At 41.7% G+C, this 20147-nt stretch overlaps 1 non-coding gene across 1 annotated transcript; it reads right to left on the reverse strand.

The window, feature by feature from the left end:
- Window positions 1-1341: 1341 nt before the first annotated feature.
- On the reverse strand, window positions 1342-1448 carry LOC130462144 (small nucleolar RNA R71). The gene has a single exon (XR_008922284.1). It is a non-coding gene; the product is annotated as a small nucleolar RNA R71 (small nucleolar RNA).
- Window positions 1449-20147: the final 18699 nt, after the last annotated feature.

The raw sequence follows: 20147 nt of genomic DNA on the forward strand, positions 1-20147 counted from the left end.
ATTCTTTGTTTAGCTTTAATTATGTTTTCAATCATGCTAATTGCTTTGTTTATTGTTAATATGCTTGAGTAGTCTAATTTCTAGGGTTTGGGGATCCATGAATGATATGAAGGGATATTGAATCATCATGCTTGTTGGCATTGCAATTGATTCTTATTGATTGGTTTATTTCACTTTACAATTAGATTTGCGCAGGTTTAATTGTGGTAGTTATGCAATATCAAATTAAGATTCGAGAGATGCAATTTGATGTTTAGGCTTGTGTCAATAGGTGGAATTAGAGTTAATACGTAGCGAGAGCCCGTTAATTCTAAGTCTATGATTAGTATCGATTTGAGAGAGCATGCTAATCTAATTAATTACTTTGTTGATTATCGTGATTGTTCATTGTTCTGGATTGTTATTTGTTGGTGAACCTATACCCCAGATTCCTTAATATATTGATTCATACTCGTTTAATTATCGCTCGTAGTCGTAGCATACAAATCACCAACCAACTCTTGTTCACAATAGTCTAGATTAATTAATTGATAGTAGAAAGAACGCATGTTTCCCTGTGGATTCGATCCTGACTTCCCTTGCTACCTAGCTAGTGAACCTTAGGTTATTTTTGATTAGGTGATACGACTTTAGCCTGTCAAACTTTGGCGCCGTTGCCGGGGAAACGGTTTTATTTTCTGTTGTTGATTGCTTATCCTAGATTATTGTTTGTTACTACTCAAGGAACTCACGTTCCTTGAGACCGGATCTCACATTGTTTTGTAGTCTTTGTCTATGCCCAGGACCGTAGGTACTAGTAATCTTACTCCATTCGATCCTGAGCCCGAAAGAACCTTTCGTAGACGAAGAAATTTCATTGCACAGTGTGGGAATTACTTTGATTCTGATCATAATATTGGCGATCTTTTTCCTTCAGATACAGATTCAGTTTCAGAGATAGAGATGGGTGACAAAAATCTGATACCGCCACCTACCCCACGGCTTACTGACTATTCTAAGCCAAGTCTGTCCGTGCTACCAAAGGCAATCATGCCTTCTATTGCAGCTGAGACCTTCAAAATCGAGCCTGCATTGATTAACATGATTGAGAGATGCCAATACGGTGGGGAACCAGATGAAGATTCGAATCTTCACATACAGTCCTTCATCCAATATTGTTCCACCATCAAGCAAAAGGGATTGACTCCGGAACAGACTATGGAGATACTTTTCCCGTTCTCTTTGAGTGGGAAAGCTAAATTGTGGATTAATGGGTTGAATCGGGCGGCTTTGAAAATCACTAATTGGGAATCCTTGGCTCTTGCTTTTTATGTTAAATATTTTCCACCTGAGAAGACAGCTCGTCTAAGGGGTCAGATATTGGGTATCTCACAACAAGCAGATGAGAGTTTGTTCGAGGTCTGGGAGAGATTCAAGGATTTGCAAAGAGAGTGCCCGCACCATGGTTTGGAAGATTGGTTCTTGATTCAGCAGTTTTATAATGGTCTGAGCAATGAGTCTAGATGTTTGTTGGATTCAGCTGCCAGTGGGAGGTTCATGCAACTTGAGGTGCCTAGAGCCATGGAGGTGATTGAGGAGATAGCCATTCACAATGCCCAGTATGGGAATCCTAGAGGTCTATCTAACAGGGGTGGTAAGCATGATTTAAATTCCATTGAAAAATTAACTGCCCAATTGACTGCTTACACTATAAGTTTGATAATATGCAAGCAGCCAATACTCATTCTGCCCAACCTGCTAGTGTAGCTGCTATGAGTGCCCAACCTGCTACTGTTTGTGAAAGTTGTGGAATGTGTGGTCATTATGCACCGGAATGTAGGAGCTCTGTTGAACAGTGTAACGCATTTTAATCCTACAAACAAAATAACCCATTCTCCAACTCTTACAATGAGGGCTACAAAAACAACCCTCTACTATCCTACAGGAGCAACAATATCCAGAACCCTCACCAAGTCCAACATCCACCACAACAACCATACCAACCCCCACATCAAAAATCCTACCAACCACGGAACAACTACAACCAACAGTCTAGTGGACCACCTGGGTTCCCTAGACAACACACATCGCCTCCACCACCACCACCTCAAACCACACAGCCTGACCCTATGCTAGTAGAGATGAGAAACATGATGCTACAAATGCAAAAATCTCTAAGTGAAAAGGATGCAAAGATCGATGCTCTTACTGCTCACAACAAGATCATTGATACACAGTTGGCACAGATGGCTACTACTATTGCAGGGAGGCCACCAGGCCAATTTCCTTCACAACCCGAAAATAGGGAGACTGCGAATGCAATTACATTGAGGAGTGGTAGGGATTATGATGGTCCTTCTTTTCCAGTTGAGGTTGATTCTGGGGTGTCTGTTAGTGGTCTGGTCAGTGAGGAAATCCCAAAGATGGTTATGGATGGTAAGGAAGCTGAAAAGGTAGCCAATGAGAATGAGGCTACAACTGAGGTTAAGAAGGGGACAGATATTCAAATACCACCTATTGCACTCCCCTTCCCAAACCGGCAACTCAAGAATAAGCTAGACAAGCAGTTTGGCAAATTCTTGGAAGTGGTCAAAAATTTGCAGGTAACGGTTCCTTTTACTGAATTATTTTTACAGGTTCCTGCTTATGCTAAATTCATGAAAGATATTTTGACCAGGAAACGTGCTTTTTGTGAGGTAGAGACTGTAGCTTTCACTGAGGAATGTAGTGCTTATTTGCAAAACAAGTCTCCACCTAAACTTAAAGACCCCAGGAGTTTTTCTATCCCATGTAACATTGGCACTGTATTCATTGATAAAGCTTTATGTGATTTAGGTGCTAGTGTGTCTGTCATGCCTTTGTCTGTCTGTACTAAACTGAACATGGGTGAGCTTAAGGTTACTAATATCACTCTACAAATGGCCGACCGTTCTGTCAAATACCCCTTAGGTGTTTTAGAGGACGTCCCTGTTAGAGTAGGTAAATTCTATATACTTGTAGACTTTGTAGTACTAGACATGTAGGAGGATTATCAAATTCCCATAATCTTAGGTAGACCCTTCCTTCACACGGCGGGGGCGGTCATTGATGTTAAAAGTGGAAAATTGACTTTGTCTGTTGGGGATGATAAGGTGACTTTTAATCTGAATAGTGCCTTAAAAAGTCCCATGCTAGAGGAGGAACAATGCTATCGTATAGATGTAGTTGATTTTATTACTCGTGATAACGTCTCCCAAGTTCTCGAAAGAGATCCCTTGGAGGCAGTGCTTTGTTGTGAGTCTTCTGCAGGTGATAGCAGTTCTTGGAGTACTGAAGTGGATGCTCTAGAGTTGGCTCTTAATGGTGGAGAATCTGAGCCGGAGAGCACCAAATTGAAGAGGTTAGTTCGGCCAGTTTGTTCTGTTAAAGAGGTAAAGAAACCCGAACTTAAGCCTCTTCCTGCTAACCTTAAATATGCGTTTTTAGATGATGAACAACTTTACCCTGTGATCGTCAGTACTGCACTTGATGTAGACCAGTTATCCCAACTTCTTATTGTGTTGAAAAGGCACAAAAAGGCCATTGGGTACAATATTGATGATTTAAAGGGTATTAGCCCTGACTTTTGTATGCATAGGATACATCTAGATGAAAATCATAAACCATGCATCCAACCCAAGCGTCGTTTGAACCCTGTCATGCAAGATGTTGTAAAAGCTAAAGTTATGAAATTGCTTGATGCGGGTATTGTGCATGCTGTGTCTGATTCTAAGTGGGTGAGTCCTGTTCAGGTAGTGCCGAAGAAAGGGGGGACAACTGTGGTGAGAAATGAAAAAAATGAGTTGATACCAACTAGGGTAGTCACAGGTTGGCGCATGTGCATTGATTATAGGCGTCTTAATGTTGCTACTAAAAAGGACCATTTTCCCCTTCCCTTCATTGATCAAATGTTAGAAAGGCTAGCCTGTCACAAGTTTTTCTGTTATCTGGATGGTTATTCTGGTTTCTTTCAAATTCCCATACATCCAGACGACCAGGAAAAGACCACCTTCACCTGTCCCTATGGTACCTTTGCATATCGTAGGATGCCTTTTGGTCTGTGTAATGCACCTGCTACTTTCTAACGTTGCATGATGAGTATCTTTTCTGATTTTATTGAGTCTATCATGGAAGTGTTTATGGATGATTTTAGCGTCTATGGTACTTCTTTTGATTCTTGCTTGCTAAATCTGACTAAAGTCTTGAAAAGATGTGAAGAGTGTAATTTAGTCTTGAACTGGGAAAAGTGTCATTTCATGGTTACTGAAGGGGTGGTTTTGGGACATTTGATATCTGATAAGGGAATTCAGGTGGATCGAGCTAAGGTCCAAGTGATTGAACAATTACCCCCTCCAGTTAATGTGAAGGGTGTTAGAAGTTTTCTTGGTCATGCGGGGTTTTATCGCCGCTTTATCAAGGACTTTTCTAAAATTGTTAAACCACTTACCCAGCTCCTCCTGAAGGATGCCCCGTTTGTGTTTACTGATGCTTGTCTCGAGGCTTTTGACAGGATCAAACAGGCACTGATTTCGGCTCCCATCATTCGTTCTCCCGAATGGGACCTTCTGTTCGAGATAATGTGTGATGCTAGTGATTATGCAGTTGGGGCAGTTTTGGGCCAGAGAAAGGAGAAGGTTTTACATGCCATCTATTATGCAAGTAAGACCTTAGATGAAGCTCAAGTTAACTATGCTACTACTGAGAAGGAGCTTCTAGCCATAGTCTATGCCTTGGACAAATTTTGCACCTATCTGATTCGGTCCAAGGTGATAGTCTATACTGACCATGCAGCTCTTAAGTATCTGCTCTCAAAGAAGGAAGCCAAGCCCAGGCTTATTCGATGGATACTACTGCTACAAGAGTTTGATCTGGAGATTCGCGATAAAAAAGGGGTTGAGAATGTGGTTGCAGATCACCTGTCTAGATTGAGTTACGATGATGGTAAAGTTCCTACACCGATCGATGACTCATTTCCGGATGATCACTTACTTGAACTTGCCAGTCAGTCACCATGGTTTGCAGAATTTGCTAACTACATTGTAGGGGGTATTCTTCCGGCCGATCTTACATATCAACAAAAGAAAAAATTCCTACATGATGTTCGGTTCTATTTCTGGGATGACCCTTATTTGTTTCGTGAGACTGCTGAAGGGTTGTACAAGCGTTGCGTCCCGGAATGGGAAGTCCAAGGTATTATCAGTAGGTGTCATTCTTCGCCTTATGATGGTGACCATGGACCGTCTAAAACAAACGCTAAGCTGTCACAATGTGGTTTTTACTGGCCTACTATGTTCAAGGATGCACAGGCTTTTATTATGGCTTGTGATGCGTGCTAGAGGGCCGGCACTATTTCGAGGAGGTATGAGATGCCACAGAACGGGATCCTTGAGGTTGAAGTTTTCGATGTATGGGGAATTGATTACATGGGACCATTCCCATCGTCCAAGGGTAACTTGTATATCCTTGTTGCTGTAGATTATGTGTCCAAGTGGGTGGAAGCCGTTGCCTCACCTACTAACGATGCTAAGACAGTCATTTCTCTGTTCAAGAAGATCATTTTTCCTAGATTTGGGGTTCCGCGCGCTTTGATTAGTGATGGAGGGTCACACTTCCATGAGAAGCATCTGGATGCGCTCCTGCGCAAGTATGGGGTTTATCACCGCACTGGGCTAGCCTACCACCCTCAGACGAGTGGTCAAGTTGAGGTCTCCAACCGAGAGATCAAATCTATCCTTGAGAAAGTAGTGGCGAAGTCTAGGAAGGATTGGAGCGATAAGCTAGATGATACTCTATGGGCATACAGAACCGCCTTTAAGACACCTATTGGTACTTCCCCGTATCGGTTGGTGTATGGCAAGGCATGTCACTTACCAGTAGAAATGGAGTACAAGGCTTATTGGGCAATCAAACAGCTCAACATGGATGCAAAGCTAGCTGGTGAGAAGCGGTTACTTCAATTGGGTGAGCTCGATGAATTCCGACTACAAGCCTATGATAGTGCCCGGATTTATAAGGAAAAGACCAAGAAGTGGCACGACAATCACATTTTGCATAGAGAGTTTGCGGTGGGCGACAAGGTTCTACTTTTTAACTCTAGGCTTAAGTTATTTCCTGGAAAACTTAAGTCTAGGTGGTCTGGGCCGTTCACCGTGACTATGGTAAGCAAGTTCGGGTCTGTTGATGTAGAGAATGAGAATGGTGAACGATTCAAGGTCAACGGGCAACGTCTGAAGTTGTACCATGATGGGGCTACTGTAGGAGTGGTTGAGGTCCATCACCTCAACCCCTCCGCCTCATAGACTGCATATTCAAGGTAACGAGGTCGAGCGGGACCTATGAATAAACCAGCGCTTTGCGGGAGGCAACCCGTATTTCATTGCTTTCGATAGTTTAGTTTTGCTTTGTGTGTTTTGTAATCTAGTCTCTTTGTTCATGAGTGGTGAGGAGAGAGTATTTTACGGTCCATGGGTGTTTAATGATGTACAGGTTCCGCTCCTAAGCACGAAAAGATAGAAAAATCCGCGAGGAGCAAAGTCGCAAACCGCCAGTCGGGCGAAGGTCGCCAGACCGGGCGCGTGTCGATAGAACTCGCAAGATCTCTCTTCGCCTGGCGGGCAGCCTGACGCCCAACGGGCGGCTGATTACAAGGATATGTGTCAGTCGCCAACCGCCCGACGGGCGAGAAGCACCCGACCGGGCGCGCGTCGAAGGAAGAATTGCAAGATCACCAACCGCCCGGCGGGCGAGGAGCGCCCGACCGGGCGCGCGTCGAAACAACTGGCATTGTCGCCAACCGCCCGTCGGGCGGGCGTTGGCCCGGCGGGCGAAAGGAGAAAACGCAATTTAAAATCCACGGATCTCTCCTTTCCTTCACACTTTCCTCTCAAACATCTTCTTCATTCTCTCACATACTCCATTAAACCCCAAACCCTAAGAATTTCAAACCTCCATATCTCCCTCATCTCTCACCCAAATTCATCAAGCCACACACCAAAATCATCCTCATCACATCCTCTTCAACCTCCACCAAACAATTTTCACTCTTTCTCACTCTCCACAAAAAACCCAATTTCACCAAAAACACTTCAAAAACTCAATTCATCTTCAACAATGGGTTCAAGGCCAAAGAGAACTTGCACGGGAGCAACAAGGAGACAAGAGGAGGCTTTCACAAGCCGTCCACCACCACCACCTCAGTTTGCACCGGATTCGGCCTTCCCGAACATGATTCTAACTAGTGAGGAGCAACAAACCCGTCTTGCACACCTCAAGCTTCGGAAGGTAGTCCCTACTCGATTTATTTGTCAGAAAACTTTGCATGATATGGGTATTGAGAGGGATGTTAGGAGATTATTTCATGGGGTGGGTATGAAGCACATGTTTTCCATGGTTCGGTTGACATTTAGGGATCTTACTCTTGAATTCCTTAGCTCGTTTAATGTCACAAAAAATGGATATAAGGATGTCACTAGAGTTTCTTTTCGATTGTTGAATAATGATTTTAACATGCCTATTAAAGATTTTGGTGCAATATTTGGATTATCTGTTGAGCATGATAGGTCCCCCGGGGAGGGACATCTTAATAGTTTAGTTTGGGGAAAGTTGACTGGGGATTTCAATCCCACTAGCATGCAGCATTTGCACGCATCTAGCGTGCAACACCCCATCCCTTTTGTTTGGTTCCGGTTCATGGCCTTTACCATCTTTGGGAGGGACCAAAAGGAGAATGTGAGGAGCACAGAGTTATAGGTGCTCGGGGGGTTTTTTGTTAGGTTATGATACATATGACAATTCATAAATCATGCGGAAAAACCATAAACCCAGGAAAACATATTATTTACACATAATCATTTAGCATAGATTAGATGCATACTCTTTGTTGCGTGCCTTCCCTAGCTGCGCCCGAACCGAACAAGAACAAGTCTTTAGGACTCCAAGTGTCGTCCCTCCGTAGATAGTCCACAGCACGTCCGGATCCGCCTTAAGATTGACCAACTAGAATCGCCCTTAAGGTACTATTATTTTCGGCACTTTATAGGCAAATGTGTGACTGAATTTTTCTCTCAAAAACTCACTTTGAATACTTTGAAACTTGTGTTATAAATTGTGAGCCCTAGCCTCATATTTATAGCGGTATGGAAAGGGAATCGAAATCCTATTCAGATACAAATTAACTAAACCTAGAATCCTACAAGAACTCTAATTTAATTAATTTATCAAATAGAATTAGGAATTTAATCATTAACCGAACTCTGCATGTTTTAGGAAACGTGCACGAACACAAACACTTGCACACACACGCACGGCAGCCACGATGGGCCCCATGCGTGCGCGCGAGCAGCAGCCCACTCAGCGCCCGCGGGCGCTGCGCGCTGCGCGTGCTGTGCGCAGCCTGCTGGGCCTGGCCTTGCGCTGGGCCTGGCGTTGCTGTTTGTGCGGCGCGCTTGGCTTGCTGGGCGATGGTCTGGCTTCGTGCTGGGCCTCGTCCGGCAGGCCTCGTCCGATGCTTATTCGTACGATGCGCTTCCGATTAAATTTTCCGATTCCGGAATTTATTTCCGATACGAACAATATTTAATATTTCCGATTCCGGAATTAATTTCCGTTTCGAACAAATATTTAATATTTCCGTTTCCGGAATTATTTTCCGATTCCGGTAATATTTCCGATTCTGACAATATTTCCGTTTCCGGCAATATTTCCGATTCTGGCAATATTTCCATTTCCGATAATATTTTCCGACACGTACCATGTTTCCGTTTCCGGCAACATCTACGACTTGGATAATATTTATATTTCCGATACGATCCATATTTCCGTTTACGGCAATATCATCGTTTCCGGAGTATTCATTCCTTGCCTGTGACGATCTTAGCTCCCACTGAAACCAAGATCCGTCGGTTCCGAATATTCATAGATGGAGTATTTAATGCTATTAAATACTTGATCCGTTTACGTACTATTTGTGTGACCCTACGGGTTCAGTCAAGAGTAAGCTGTGGATTAATATCATTAATTCCACTTGAACTAAAGCGGCCTCTAGCTAGGCATTCAGCTCACTTGATCTCACTGAATTATTAACTTGTTAATTAATACTGAACCGCATTTATTAGACTTAACATAGAATGCATACTTGGACCAAGGGCATTATTTCCTTCAGTCTCCCACTTGTCCTTAGGGACAAGTGTGCATTTCCTAATTCCTTTGTCGCTCGATGCTTGCTCTTGAACATAAGGTAAGAGTTGTCATCCTTATTATGTCCAGAGGTGTTCCTCGGTTTCAGAGTTCAACTGATCAAATAAACAGATAATCATAACCTATGATTCATCCGAGCACGGCCATGCATTTCACAGTTTCTAGCTCTCCGAGTGGCCTTGTACAACTTTTAAGCATCTCATCCCGATTTATGGGAGGACAATCCCAATCTTGCGATCTTGAGATTAGACTTCGTTTGATAGGTGATTACCTGAGCGTTGCCTTTATAGCCTCCTTTTACGGTGCGACGGTTGGTCAACGTCAAAGCAACCAGTTCTCAAACAAGTAATCTTCAAATCACTCAGGTATTGAGGATTTAGTGTCTAATAATTTAATGAAATTTACTTATGACAGACTTTCATCTCTTACAGTAAAGTTTCATAGGTCTCGTCCGATACTAGTCTTCCCAAAGTAAGTATCTATGCAAATGATTATGACATTGCCATGTCCACATAGTTCAAGAAACAGAACTACTAGTCATCTTGCATTCTAATCGTCTAACGTTTTCTATGCGTCCAATTTTATAGAAAACTCCGATTAGGGACCATTTTCAACCTTTGACATTCAAGTTCACTTGATAGACATTTCTTAGTCACAGGACTGGTCCTGACAGTCTATCTTGAATATATCGTCAAATTGAAGGGACTCATCATTTAATAAACCACAAATTAAATGGATAAATGAATTCTTTTCATTTATTGTGAATGATTAACCAATAATGTTTTACAAAGATTTAAACTCTAAAACTTTAAAACATTAAACAGAGACATCAAAGCCATTCTCCAATATGCTTGATTCCCATAGCTGCAGTGTGCGAGTTGTGCTTCGCCTGCGGCAGAGGTTTAGTTAATGGATCTGATATGTTGTCATCAGTTCCAATTTTGCTTATCTCGACTTCTTTTCTTTCAACGAACTCTCGTAGAAGGTGAAATCTACGAAGTACATGCTTGACTCTCTGGTGGTGTCTAGGCTCTTTTGCCTGTGCAATAGCTCCGTTATTATCACAATACAGGGCTATTGGTCCTTTAATGGAGGGGACTACACCAAGTTCTCCTATGAACTTCCTTAGCCATATAGCTTCCTTTGCTGCTTCATGTGCAGCAATGTACTCCGCTTCAGTTGTAGAATCCGCAATGGTGCTTTGCTTAGCACTTTTCCAGCTTACTGCTCCTCCGTTGAGGCAGAAGACAAACCCAGACTGTGATCTGAAATCATCTTTGTCGGTTTGGAAACTTGCGTCCGTATAGCCTTTAACAATTAATTCATCATCTCCACCATAGACCAGGAAGTCATCTTTGTGCCTTTTCAGGTACTTCAGAATGTTCTTGGCAGCAGTCCAATGCGCCTCTCCTGGGTCTGACTGGTATCTGCTCGTAGCACTGAGTGCGTACGCAACATCCGGGCGTGTACATATCATAGCATACATTATTGAACCAATCAATGATGCATATGGAATCCCATTCATTCGTCTACGCTCATCAAGTGTTTTTGGGCACTGAGTCTTGCTTAGAGTCATTCCATGAGACATGGGTAGGTAGCCTCGCTTGGAGTCCGCCATCTTGAACCTATCAAGCACCTTATTGATATAAGTGCTTTGACTAAGTCCAATCATCTTTTTAGATCTATCTCTGTAAATCTTGATGCCCAATATGTACTGTGCTTCTCCTAGATCCTTCATCGAAAAACATTTCCCAAGCCAAATCTTGACAGAGTTCAACATAGGAATGTCATTTCCGATAAGCAATATGTCGTCGACATATAATACTAGGAAAGCAATTTTGCTCCCACTGACCTTCTTGTATACACAAGATTCGTCCGCGTTCTTGATGAAACCAAAGTCACTGACTGCTTCATCAAAACGTATATTCCAGCTCCTAGATGCCTGCTTCAATCCGTAGATTGACTTCTTTAGCTTGCATACCTTTTTAGCATTCTTTGGATCCTCAAAACCTTCAGGCTGTGTCATAAACACAGTTTCTGTTAAAACGCCGTTTAAGAAAGCAGTTTTGACATCCATCTGCCATATTTCGTAATCGTAATATGCAGCGATTGCTAACATTATCCGAATAGACTTTAGCATTGCAACTGGTGAAAAGGTTTCATCGTAATCCACACCGTGGACTTGCCTGTAACCTTTTGCAACCAATCTAGCTTTGAAAACTTCAAGTTTCCCATCCTTGTCCTTTTTCAGTTTGAAAACCCATTTGCTTCCAATGGCTTGGTAGCCATCTGGCAAATCGACCAAATCCCATACTTGGTTTTCAGACATGGAGTCTAATTCAGATTGCATGGCTTCTTGCCATTGCTTGGAGCTAGGGCTCGTCATAGCTTGCTTGTAAGTCGCAGGTTCATCACTTTCAAGTAATAGAACGTCATAGCTCTCGTTCGTCAAAATACCTAAGTACCTTTCCGGTTGAGATCTATATCTTTGCGATCTACGCGGGGTAACATTTCTAGATTGACCATGATTCTCACCAGATTCTTTTAAAGATCTCTGAGTTTCATCCTGAATGTCATCTTGAGCATTCTCTAGAGTTTGTTGTTCGACTCGAATTTCTTCGAGGTCTACTTTTCTCCCACTTGTCATTTTGGAAATGTGATCCTTCTCCAAAAAGACACCATCTCGAGCAACAAACACTTTGTTCTCAGATGTATTGTAGAAGTAATACCCCTTTGTTTCCTTTGGATAGCCCACAAGGATACATTTGTCAGATTTTGGATGAAGTTTGTCTGAAATTAATCGTTTGACGTATACTTCACATCCCCAAATCTTAAGAAAAGACACATTTGGAGGCTTTCCAAACCATAATTCGTATGGAGTCTTTTCGACAGCTTTAGACGGAGCTCTATTTATAGTGAGTGCAGCTGTATTTAGTGCATGTCCCCAAAATTCTAATGGAAGTTTGGCCTGACCCATCATTGACCTGACCATGTCTAGCAAGGTTCTGTTCCTCCGTTCTGACACACCGTTCCATTGTGGTGTTCCAGGAGGAGTCAATTCTGATAGAATTCCACATTCTTTCAGATGGTCATCAAATTCATAGCTCAGATATTCACCGCCTCTATCAGACCGCAGTGCCTTAATCTTCTTGCCTAATTGATTCTCTACTTCACTCTGAAATTCCTTGAATTTGTCAAAGGATTCAGACTTATGCTTCATTAGGTAGACATAACCATACCTACTGAAGTCATCAGTGAAAGTGATAAAGTAGCTGAAACCACCTCTAGCATTTGTACTCATTGGTCCACATACATCTGTATGGATTAAACCCAATAGTTCATTTGCTCTTTCTCCAACTTTAGAGAAAGGTTGCTTCGTCATTTTGCCAAGTAAACATGATTCGCATTTACCATAATCCTCTAAGTCAAATGGTTCTAGAATTCCTTCCCTTTGAAGTCTTTCTAAGCGTTTCAAGTTTATATGGCCTAATCGACAATGCCACAGATAGGTGAGATCTGAATCATCCTTTTTGGCCTTTTTGGTATTTATGTTATATACTTGTTTGTCGTGATCTAATAAATAAAGTCCATTGACTAATCTAGCAGATCCATAAAACATCTCTTTAAAATAAAACGAACAACTATTGTCTTTTATTATAAAGGAAAATCCCTTAGCATCTAAGCAAGAAACTGAAATGATGTTTTTAGTAAGACTTGGAACATGGAAACATTCTTCCAGTTCCAAAACTAGCCCGGAGGGCAACGACAAATAGTAAGTTCCTACAGCTAATGCAGCAATCCGTGCTCCATTTCCCACTCGTAGGTCGACTTCACCCTTGCTTAACTTTCTACTTCTTCTTAGTCCCTGTGGATTGGAACATAAGTGTGAGCCACAACCTGTATCTAATACCCAAGAAGTTGAATTAGCAAGTATACAGTCTATAACGAAAATACCTGAAGATGGAACGACTGTTCCGTTCTTCTGATCTTCCTTTAGCTTCAAGCAATCTCTCTTCCAATGCCCCTTCTTCTTGCAGTAGAAGCATTCGGATTCAGAAGTGGGTTGACTGACCTTTCTCTTTGCAGATTTGGCGCCAGTTTGCTTAGTTGGGCTGGCTTTGTTGCCACCTTTCTTAGCATTCCTCTTCTTTCCAGATTTCTTGAACTTGCCCCCACGCACCATAAGCACATCCTGCTTATCACTTTTGAGCGTCTTTTCAGCGGTCTTCAGCATACCGTGAAGCTCAGTGAGCGTTTTGTCCAGACTATTCATACTGTAGTTCAGTTTGAACTGATCATACCCGCTATGAAGAGAATGGAGGATGGTGTCTATAGCCATTTCCTGAGAAAATTGCTGATCCAGCCGACTCATATTCTCAATGAGTCCAATCATTTTGAGAACATGTGGACTTACGGGCTCGCCTTTCTTAAGCTTGGTCTCAAGAATTTGCCTATGAGTCTCGAATCTTTCGACTCGAGCCAGATCTTGGAACATGTTCTTCAACTCACTGATGATTGTGAAAGCATCTGAGTTGATGAACGTTTTCTGCAGATCCGCACTCATGGTGGCGAGCATTAGACATTTCACATCCTTGTTGGCATCAATCCAACGATTGAGGGCTGCCTGAGTGACCCCGTCGCCTGCAGCTTCGGGCATCGCCTCATCTAGGACATACTCCTTTTCTTCCTGCATTAGAACTATTTGCAAGTTCCTTTGCCAGTCAAGGAAGTTTTTCCCGTTCAACTTCTCCTTTTCGAGAATTGATCGAATGTTGAATGAATTGTTGTTTGCCATATTAAAAACTACAATTGAAAAGAATAAACAAATAAATAACCATTCACAGTTTCTCTTAATAAACTTAAATTCTAGCATACATGCATAATTCAATGTTTATTAAGCATTTTATTCAATTTATGTGTTCCGGCAGGTGTGAATAAAATGATTCCAAGATCCTAAAATCATTGAAGAACTAAGCACAGTTTGTCGACTTAATCCTAGAACATCTTAGGTAAGCAAAAGCCTTTTGCTAATAGTCTAGAAACTATTCTTGGTTGATAGGTACGTCTAAGAACTTATTAGGTAAACCTATCGAATTTGCCACGACATAAAAGGACTCCTTACTTATATCGTTGAGTTTCACCAAAACTAACATGTACTCACAATTATTTGTGTACCTTGCCCCTTTAGGACCAATAAGTAACACCTCGCTGAGCGAAAACTATTACTAGATTGATGTAAAGGATATCCAAGCAAGTGTATATTTTGGCATGGCACCTTTTAACTCAATGTTTAAGTTTGGAACTTAAGGCTCTTACTATGTTGGTTAGATTTTAAGTGAACTAAAATCCTTAATCATGCAACATAATCAAGCTTTTGATCTCATGCATTTTAAGACATATTTAAAACAATAAATAACTTAAAACATGCATAAGATATTTGTGATCTAGTATGGCCCGACTTCATCTTGAAGCTTTGACTTCAAAGTCCGTCTTGAAAATCTCCGTGGGAGGCACCATTTTCTTCAAATAGGATAAGCTATAACTAATTACAACTATTTGATGGTTCGCAGACCATATTTGAATTGAAAAATAACTTTGGTACTTTAGACCAATTACATTCAAATTAATGGTACGCAGACCATATTTTCTATCCTATTTGGGCCATACTAGTCACTTCATAACCTGCAAAACAGTACATATACAATATATACCATTCACCCATTCATTATCATGAATGGCCCACATAGCTGGTTAGTAAAACACATTATGCATCACGTAAACATTTGCAGCAATTAATCAAGGGCACCAATAATCTACCAATTATTCAGTCCTTATTAATTCTAATAAAGTTGTTTTAACCTTAAGGATTTGTAGACCTAATCAAGAGTTTATGACTAAAAAGCGCTCCCACTTAAACCAATAAATTCATATGCTTTAACAATTTTAAACATAAAAATGTATTTCTAGTCTAACCGGAAACATACAAATTTAATTAAAATTTAAAGCTCATATAAATTTATAATTGAATCCAAAAAGTTTAATTTAATTTCAGTCGCATTTAAATTAATTCATGATTTTAATTTTAGTAAAATAATTAGAATAAATAACATTTATTATAATTATAATATTCAAAATTAAAATCCAAGAAAATAATTTAAATTATTAATTTTAAAATTAATTAAAATTACGTGAACTGAAATTTTCAAATTAAACATTCAAAACGATCTAATCGTAACGCAAACACCCTACGCGTTGCACGCCCATGGGCCGCACGCACACAGCCATTGCTGGCCAAGTGCGCGCAGCCCATGCGCTCGTCGCATAGCTGCTGCATCCCTATCGCAAGCCTCCGCACGCATTGGTGCTCGCTGCGCGCGCCAGCGCTTATCGCACGCGGGCTATCGCTCGCAGTGCGCGCGCGACATCGCTTGCTGGGCGCGCGAGCCATCGCTCGCTGGGCGCGCGACATCGCTCGCTGGGCGGGCGACATCGCTCGCTGTGCGCGCGAGCAATGCTAGGCGCAGCGCTCGTGGCACGCGAGCTTGCGCTCGCTGCGCGCGAGGCTGCGCGCTCTTGTGCGAGGCAGCGCGCGTTGTGGCGCAGCTCGCTTGCTGCCCACACGCGACTGCCTTGGCTCGCCCTACGCCCATGCCCATTCGTCCATTGGTCGTGGCACACGACACAAGGCAGGGCTGCTGCCTTGTGCTCGTGCACTACGCCCTTGCTCATTGCATTCGTGCCGCATGGGCGACGAGCTCCCTTGCTCGTCGTCGCATGCCCGCATTATACAACACCCCTTAAGGGTAACACGAAGCGTCCATTGCTTCGTGCGTGCAAGTTATATGAACGAATCGCAAAAAAATTTAAAATTTATATTTAAAATTAATGACAAATTAATAAATAATATTAATTTCATAATTTTAGGGCAAAAAATCGAAAATTTATTATCCAATTGATTTCCGATTGTTATGGATTCAAGTCTAGGTCATAAAAATTTAAAATTTATCGTAAATTTACAATTTTTATGGTGGTTTTTAATCATAGGTTTCTAATTAAATTACAATTAATTATGAAAATCAAATTAATTCTAAATTATTCTAATTTTCAACAAATTAATCATAATTACAAATTAGATTGCATAATTAACAAGACTAGGCATTCAAACTTGTTAAACATATGCATTAGGTCAATCAAAAATTCAAGATTTATCAACAAGAATCGCAAATATTAAATTTAACATCTTAAATTTACGAAATTTTTGCATTCGAAAAACTAAAACCTTCGAAAAGTCTTAGTTAGGCTTCGAATTTGAGAATTCTGGGTTTGTCAAAATTTTAGAATGCCTTTTACATGCGGAATTGACACAAAAATCACTCAATTCGGATGAGTAACGAAGAAACTGCCGAAAAACTGCGTACGTATAATTAAATAAACGCAATTTGCAATTAATTAACAATTACGAAAATTAATCACCCCTTTTAATTCTTGCAAATTTGTAATATTTAACCATGTTCATGCAATTTAGATTATGAAAATAATAAGGGGCTCGTGATACCACTGTTAGGTTATGATACATATGACAATTCATAAATCATGCGGAAAAACCATAAACCCAGGAAAACATATTATTTACACATAATCATTTAGCATAGATTAGATGCATACTCTTTGTTGCGTGCCTTCCCTAGCTGCGCCCGAACCGAACAAGAACAAGTCTTTAGGACTCCAAGTGTCGTCCCTCCGTAGATAGTCCACAGCACGTCCGGATCCGCCTTAAGATTGACCAACTAGAATCGCCCTTAAGGTACTATTATTTTCGGCACTTTATAGGCAAATGTGTGACTGAATTTTTCTCTCAAAAACTCACTTTGAATACTTTGAAACTTGTGTTATAAATTGTGAGCCCTAGCCTCATATTTATAGCGGTATGGAAAGGGAATCGAAATCCTATTCAGATACAAATTAATTAAACCTAGAATCCTACAAGAACTCTAATTTAATTAATTTATCAAATAGAATTAGGAATTTAATCATTAACCGAACTCTGCATGTTTTAGGAAACGTGCACGAACACAAACACTTGCACACACACGCACGGCAGCCACGATGGGCCCCATGCGTGCGCGCGAGCAGCAGCCCACTCAGCGCCCGCGCGCGCTGCGCGCAGCCTGCTGGGCCTGGCCTTGCGCTGGGCCTGGCGTTGCTGTTTGTGCGGCGCGCTTGGCTTGCTGGGCGATGGTCTGGCTTCGTGCTGGGCCTCGTCCGGCAGGCCTCGTCCGATGCTTATTCGTACGATGCGCTTCCGATTAAATTTTCCGATTCCGGAATTTATTTCCGATACGAACAATATTTAATATTTCCGATTCCGGAATTAATTTCCGTTTCAAACAAATATTTAATATTTCCGTTTCCGGAATTATTTTCCGATTCCGGTAATATTTCCGATTCTGACAATATTTCCGTTTCCGGCAATATTTCCGATTCTGGCAATATTTCCTTTTCCGATAATATTTTCCGACACGTACCATGTTTCCGTTTCCGGCAACATCTACGACTTGGATAATATTTATATTTCCGATACGATCCATATTTCCGTTTCCGGCAATATCATCGTTTCCGGAGTATTCATTCCTTGCCTGTGACGATCTTAGCTCCCACTGAAACCAAGATCCGTCGGTTCCGAATATTCATAGATGGAGTATTTAATGCTATTAAATACTTGATCCGTTTACGTACTATTTGTGTGACCCTACGGGTTCATTCAAGAGTAAGCTGTGGATTAATATCATTAATTCCACTTGAACTAAAGCGGCCTCTAGCTAGGCATTCAGCTCACTTGATCTCACTGAATTATTAACTTGTTAATTAATACTGAACCGCATTTATTAGACTTAACATAGAATGCATACTTGGACCAAGGGCATTATTTCCTTCATTTTTGTTGGATGGAAATGAAGGATATAGGATGAATTTGGCCCATCACCTGGCCATGCATTTGCTCACTACTGCTAACCACCGCTACTTGACCGATATTGCTTTAGGGGGTTTAGTCACCCACATTGCCATAGCGGTGGCAAACTTTGCTGAGAGGGACCATGCCGCGGTCCGGGGTAACAATCTGTTAGATTTAGAGTATTTTGGGAGCCTTTACAGGGTGCACTCTGAGTACGGGGAACTTCTTCCCGGTCAGATGTCATGGATGTTCCAGAGAAACGCTCTCTTTACTCTACCGGTAACTACCGGGCTCACCAGTTTTACGAGGGGTCAGTCCCATTATCTATATGTAGGTGAGCAGGCACCACCCTTAGCCCAGCCCCAGCCACAGCCTGAGGCCGCGCCTCGCACCTATTTCCGGCGGGGAGGGCGTAGAGAGAGAGGGTCGGGACAAAGAGGTAGTCCGGCTCCACAGGAGGAGCATGGGTCTTCAGAGGAGCTGGGGGCCATTCATGAGAGGTTGGGTCGACTTGAGCTAGGCTTCCATGAGTTCGCCGCTGATCACCAGAGGACCATGTTCCCGTTTTACGATCAGTATGCCAGGCAAGGCTACATTTCCCCAGATCATCAGCACCCTTCCTGGTTTACTTATCCCGCAGAGGGGTACGGAGCCCCCGGTTCCATGGGCACCTTCACGCCTACCCACTACGGGGGGTTTGGAGCGGGCAGTAGCGGCTATGGTGGCTAAGGTGGCCATGGTGGCGATGGTGATGATGGTGATGATGCTGTTGATAATGATGATGGTTTGGTACCCCTTGAGCCAATGAGGACATTGTCTGATTTGGTTTGGGGGGGGGGGGGGGGGTTCACATTACCTGTACATATTAGGTATGTTTTCCTTTTATTTCCGCATTTCTTTATTTTGGTGTGTTTCTTTGGTGTGTTTAATGCTTTGTAGAGTAGTTTATTGCTTTGAAAAAAAAAAATACAAAAATACGTTCCGATGAATACAATATCATGCTTCCCTGTGCCCCTTGAGCGAAAATTGTTTTGATTCTTGGTATTCGATGATGGGCAATGTAGATGTGTGAGCCATGATTTAATATTCGATTGCTTTGATGCCTTAACATGAGTCAACTCCGACTAACCACTTGTGGACTTGGTGCTTGACTAGTTGACTTGGTTAGGATGTGTGATAGCTTCCTGGTGTGTCATTGATTTTGAGTATTGGTTTGCAACTATTAGTAGTGTTTTATGACTCATATACATGCACATTGTGGAGGACGAAGGCATTTTTCTATTTAGGTAGCCTTCAGATGAATTTAGATATATTTGTTCCCTCTTTTTCTACCCATGTTGTACTTGTGCCCTTTATTCGGTGACTAACCATATTACAAGCCCATGAAAACCCCATTGGTTATTAGTCCCAAGCCTAGCTTGGGGGAGCTAATAGTAGTGAGGTGAGGGAGTTGTAGTGTGGTACATTTTAAGCATATTGAGTATTGAAAAGGGAAGTTCTTCTTATCATGATTGTTGTTGAAAAAAAATGAGCTGAAAAATGAATGAGATGAGGAGAATAAAAAAATGTGAAGGTTCCAAAAGAAGGAAAAAAAAGGAAAAAAAAAGAGATTAAGCAAAAAAAAAAGAAAAAAAAATCGTTATTCTCAAAATAATTCAAGCTTTTGTCACTCCGGTATTACAATTTCTTATCTTCATGAGTGATTGGTTATAATTGTGAAATCAAGGCAAGAAAGTATAGTGTGGTTTGTTTGTTGTTTTATTCATGTGTTGAGTGCGAGAGTTGTGGTCATTATTTGTGATTGATCATGGATTTATTTAGGATTTATTCTCCGCAAAGCCAAAGCTTTAAGCTCACATTTTACCCAAATTTACCACACCCTTACCTAAGCCTATCATTACAAGCTTGAAAGACCTTCCGACCTTTGTGCATAGAGTTGTATTAATGTGAAAGTAGTTGTTTATCAATGCAAGTTATGACATGACACATTCCGAGTCGACTA

Source organism: Spinacia oleracea, chromosome 5, assembly GCF_020520425.1.
Source record: "Spinacia oleracea cultivar Varoflay chromosome 5, BTI_SOV_V1, whole genome shotgun sequence".
In the NCBI taxonomy this organism is placed as follows: domain Eukaryota; kingdom Viridiplantae; phylum Streptophyta; class Magnoliopsida; order Caryophyllales; family Amaranthaceae; genus Spinacia; species Spinacia oleracea.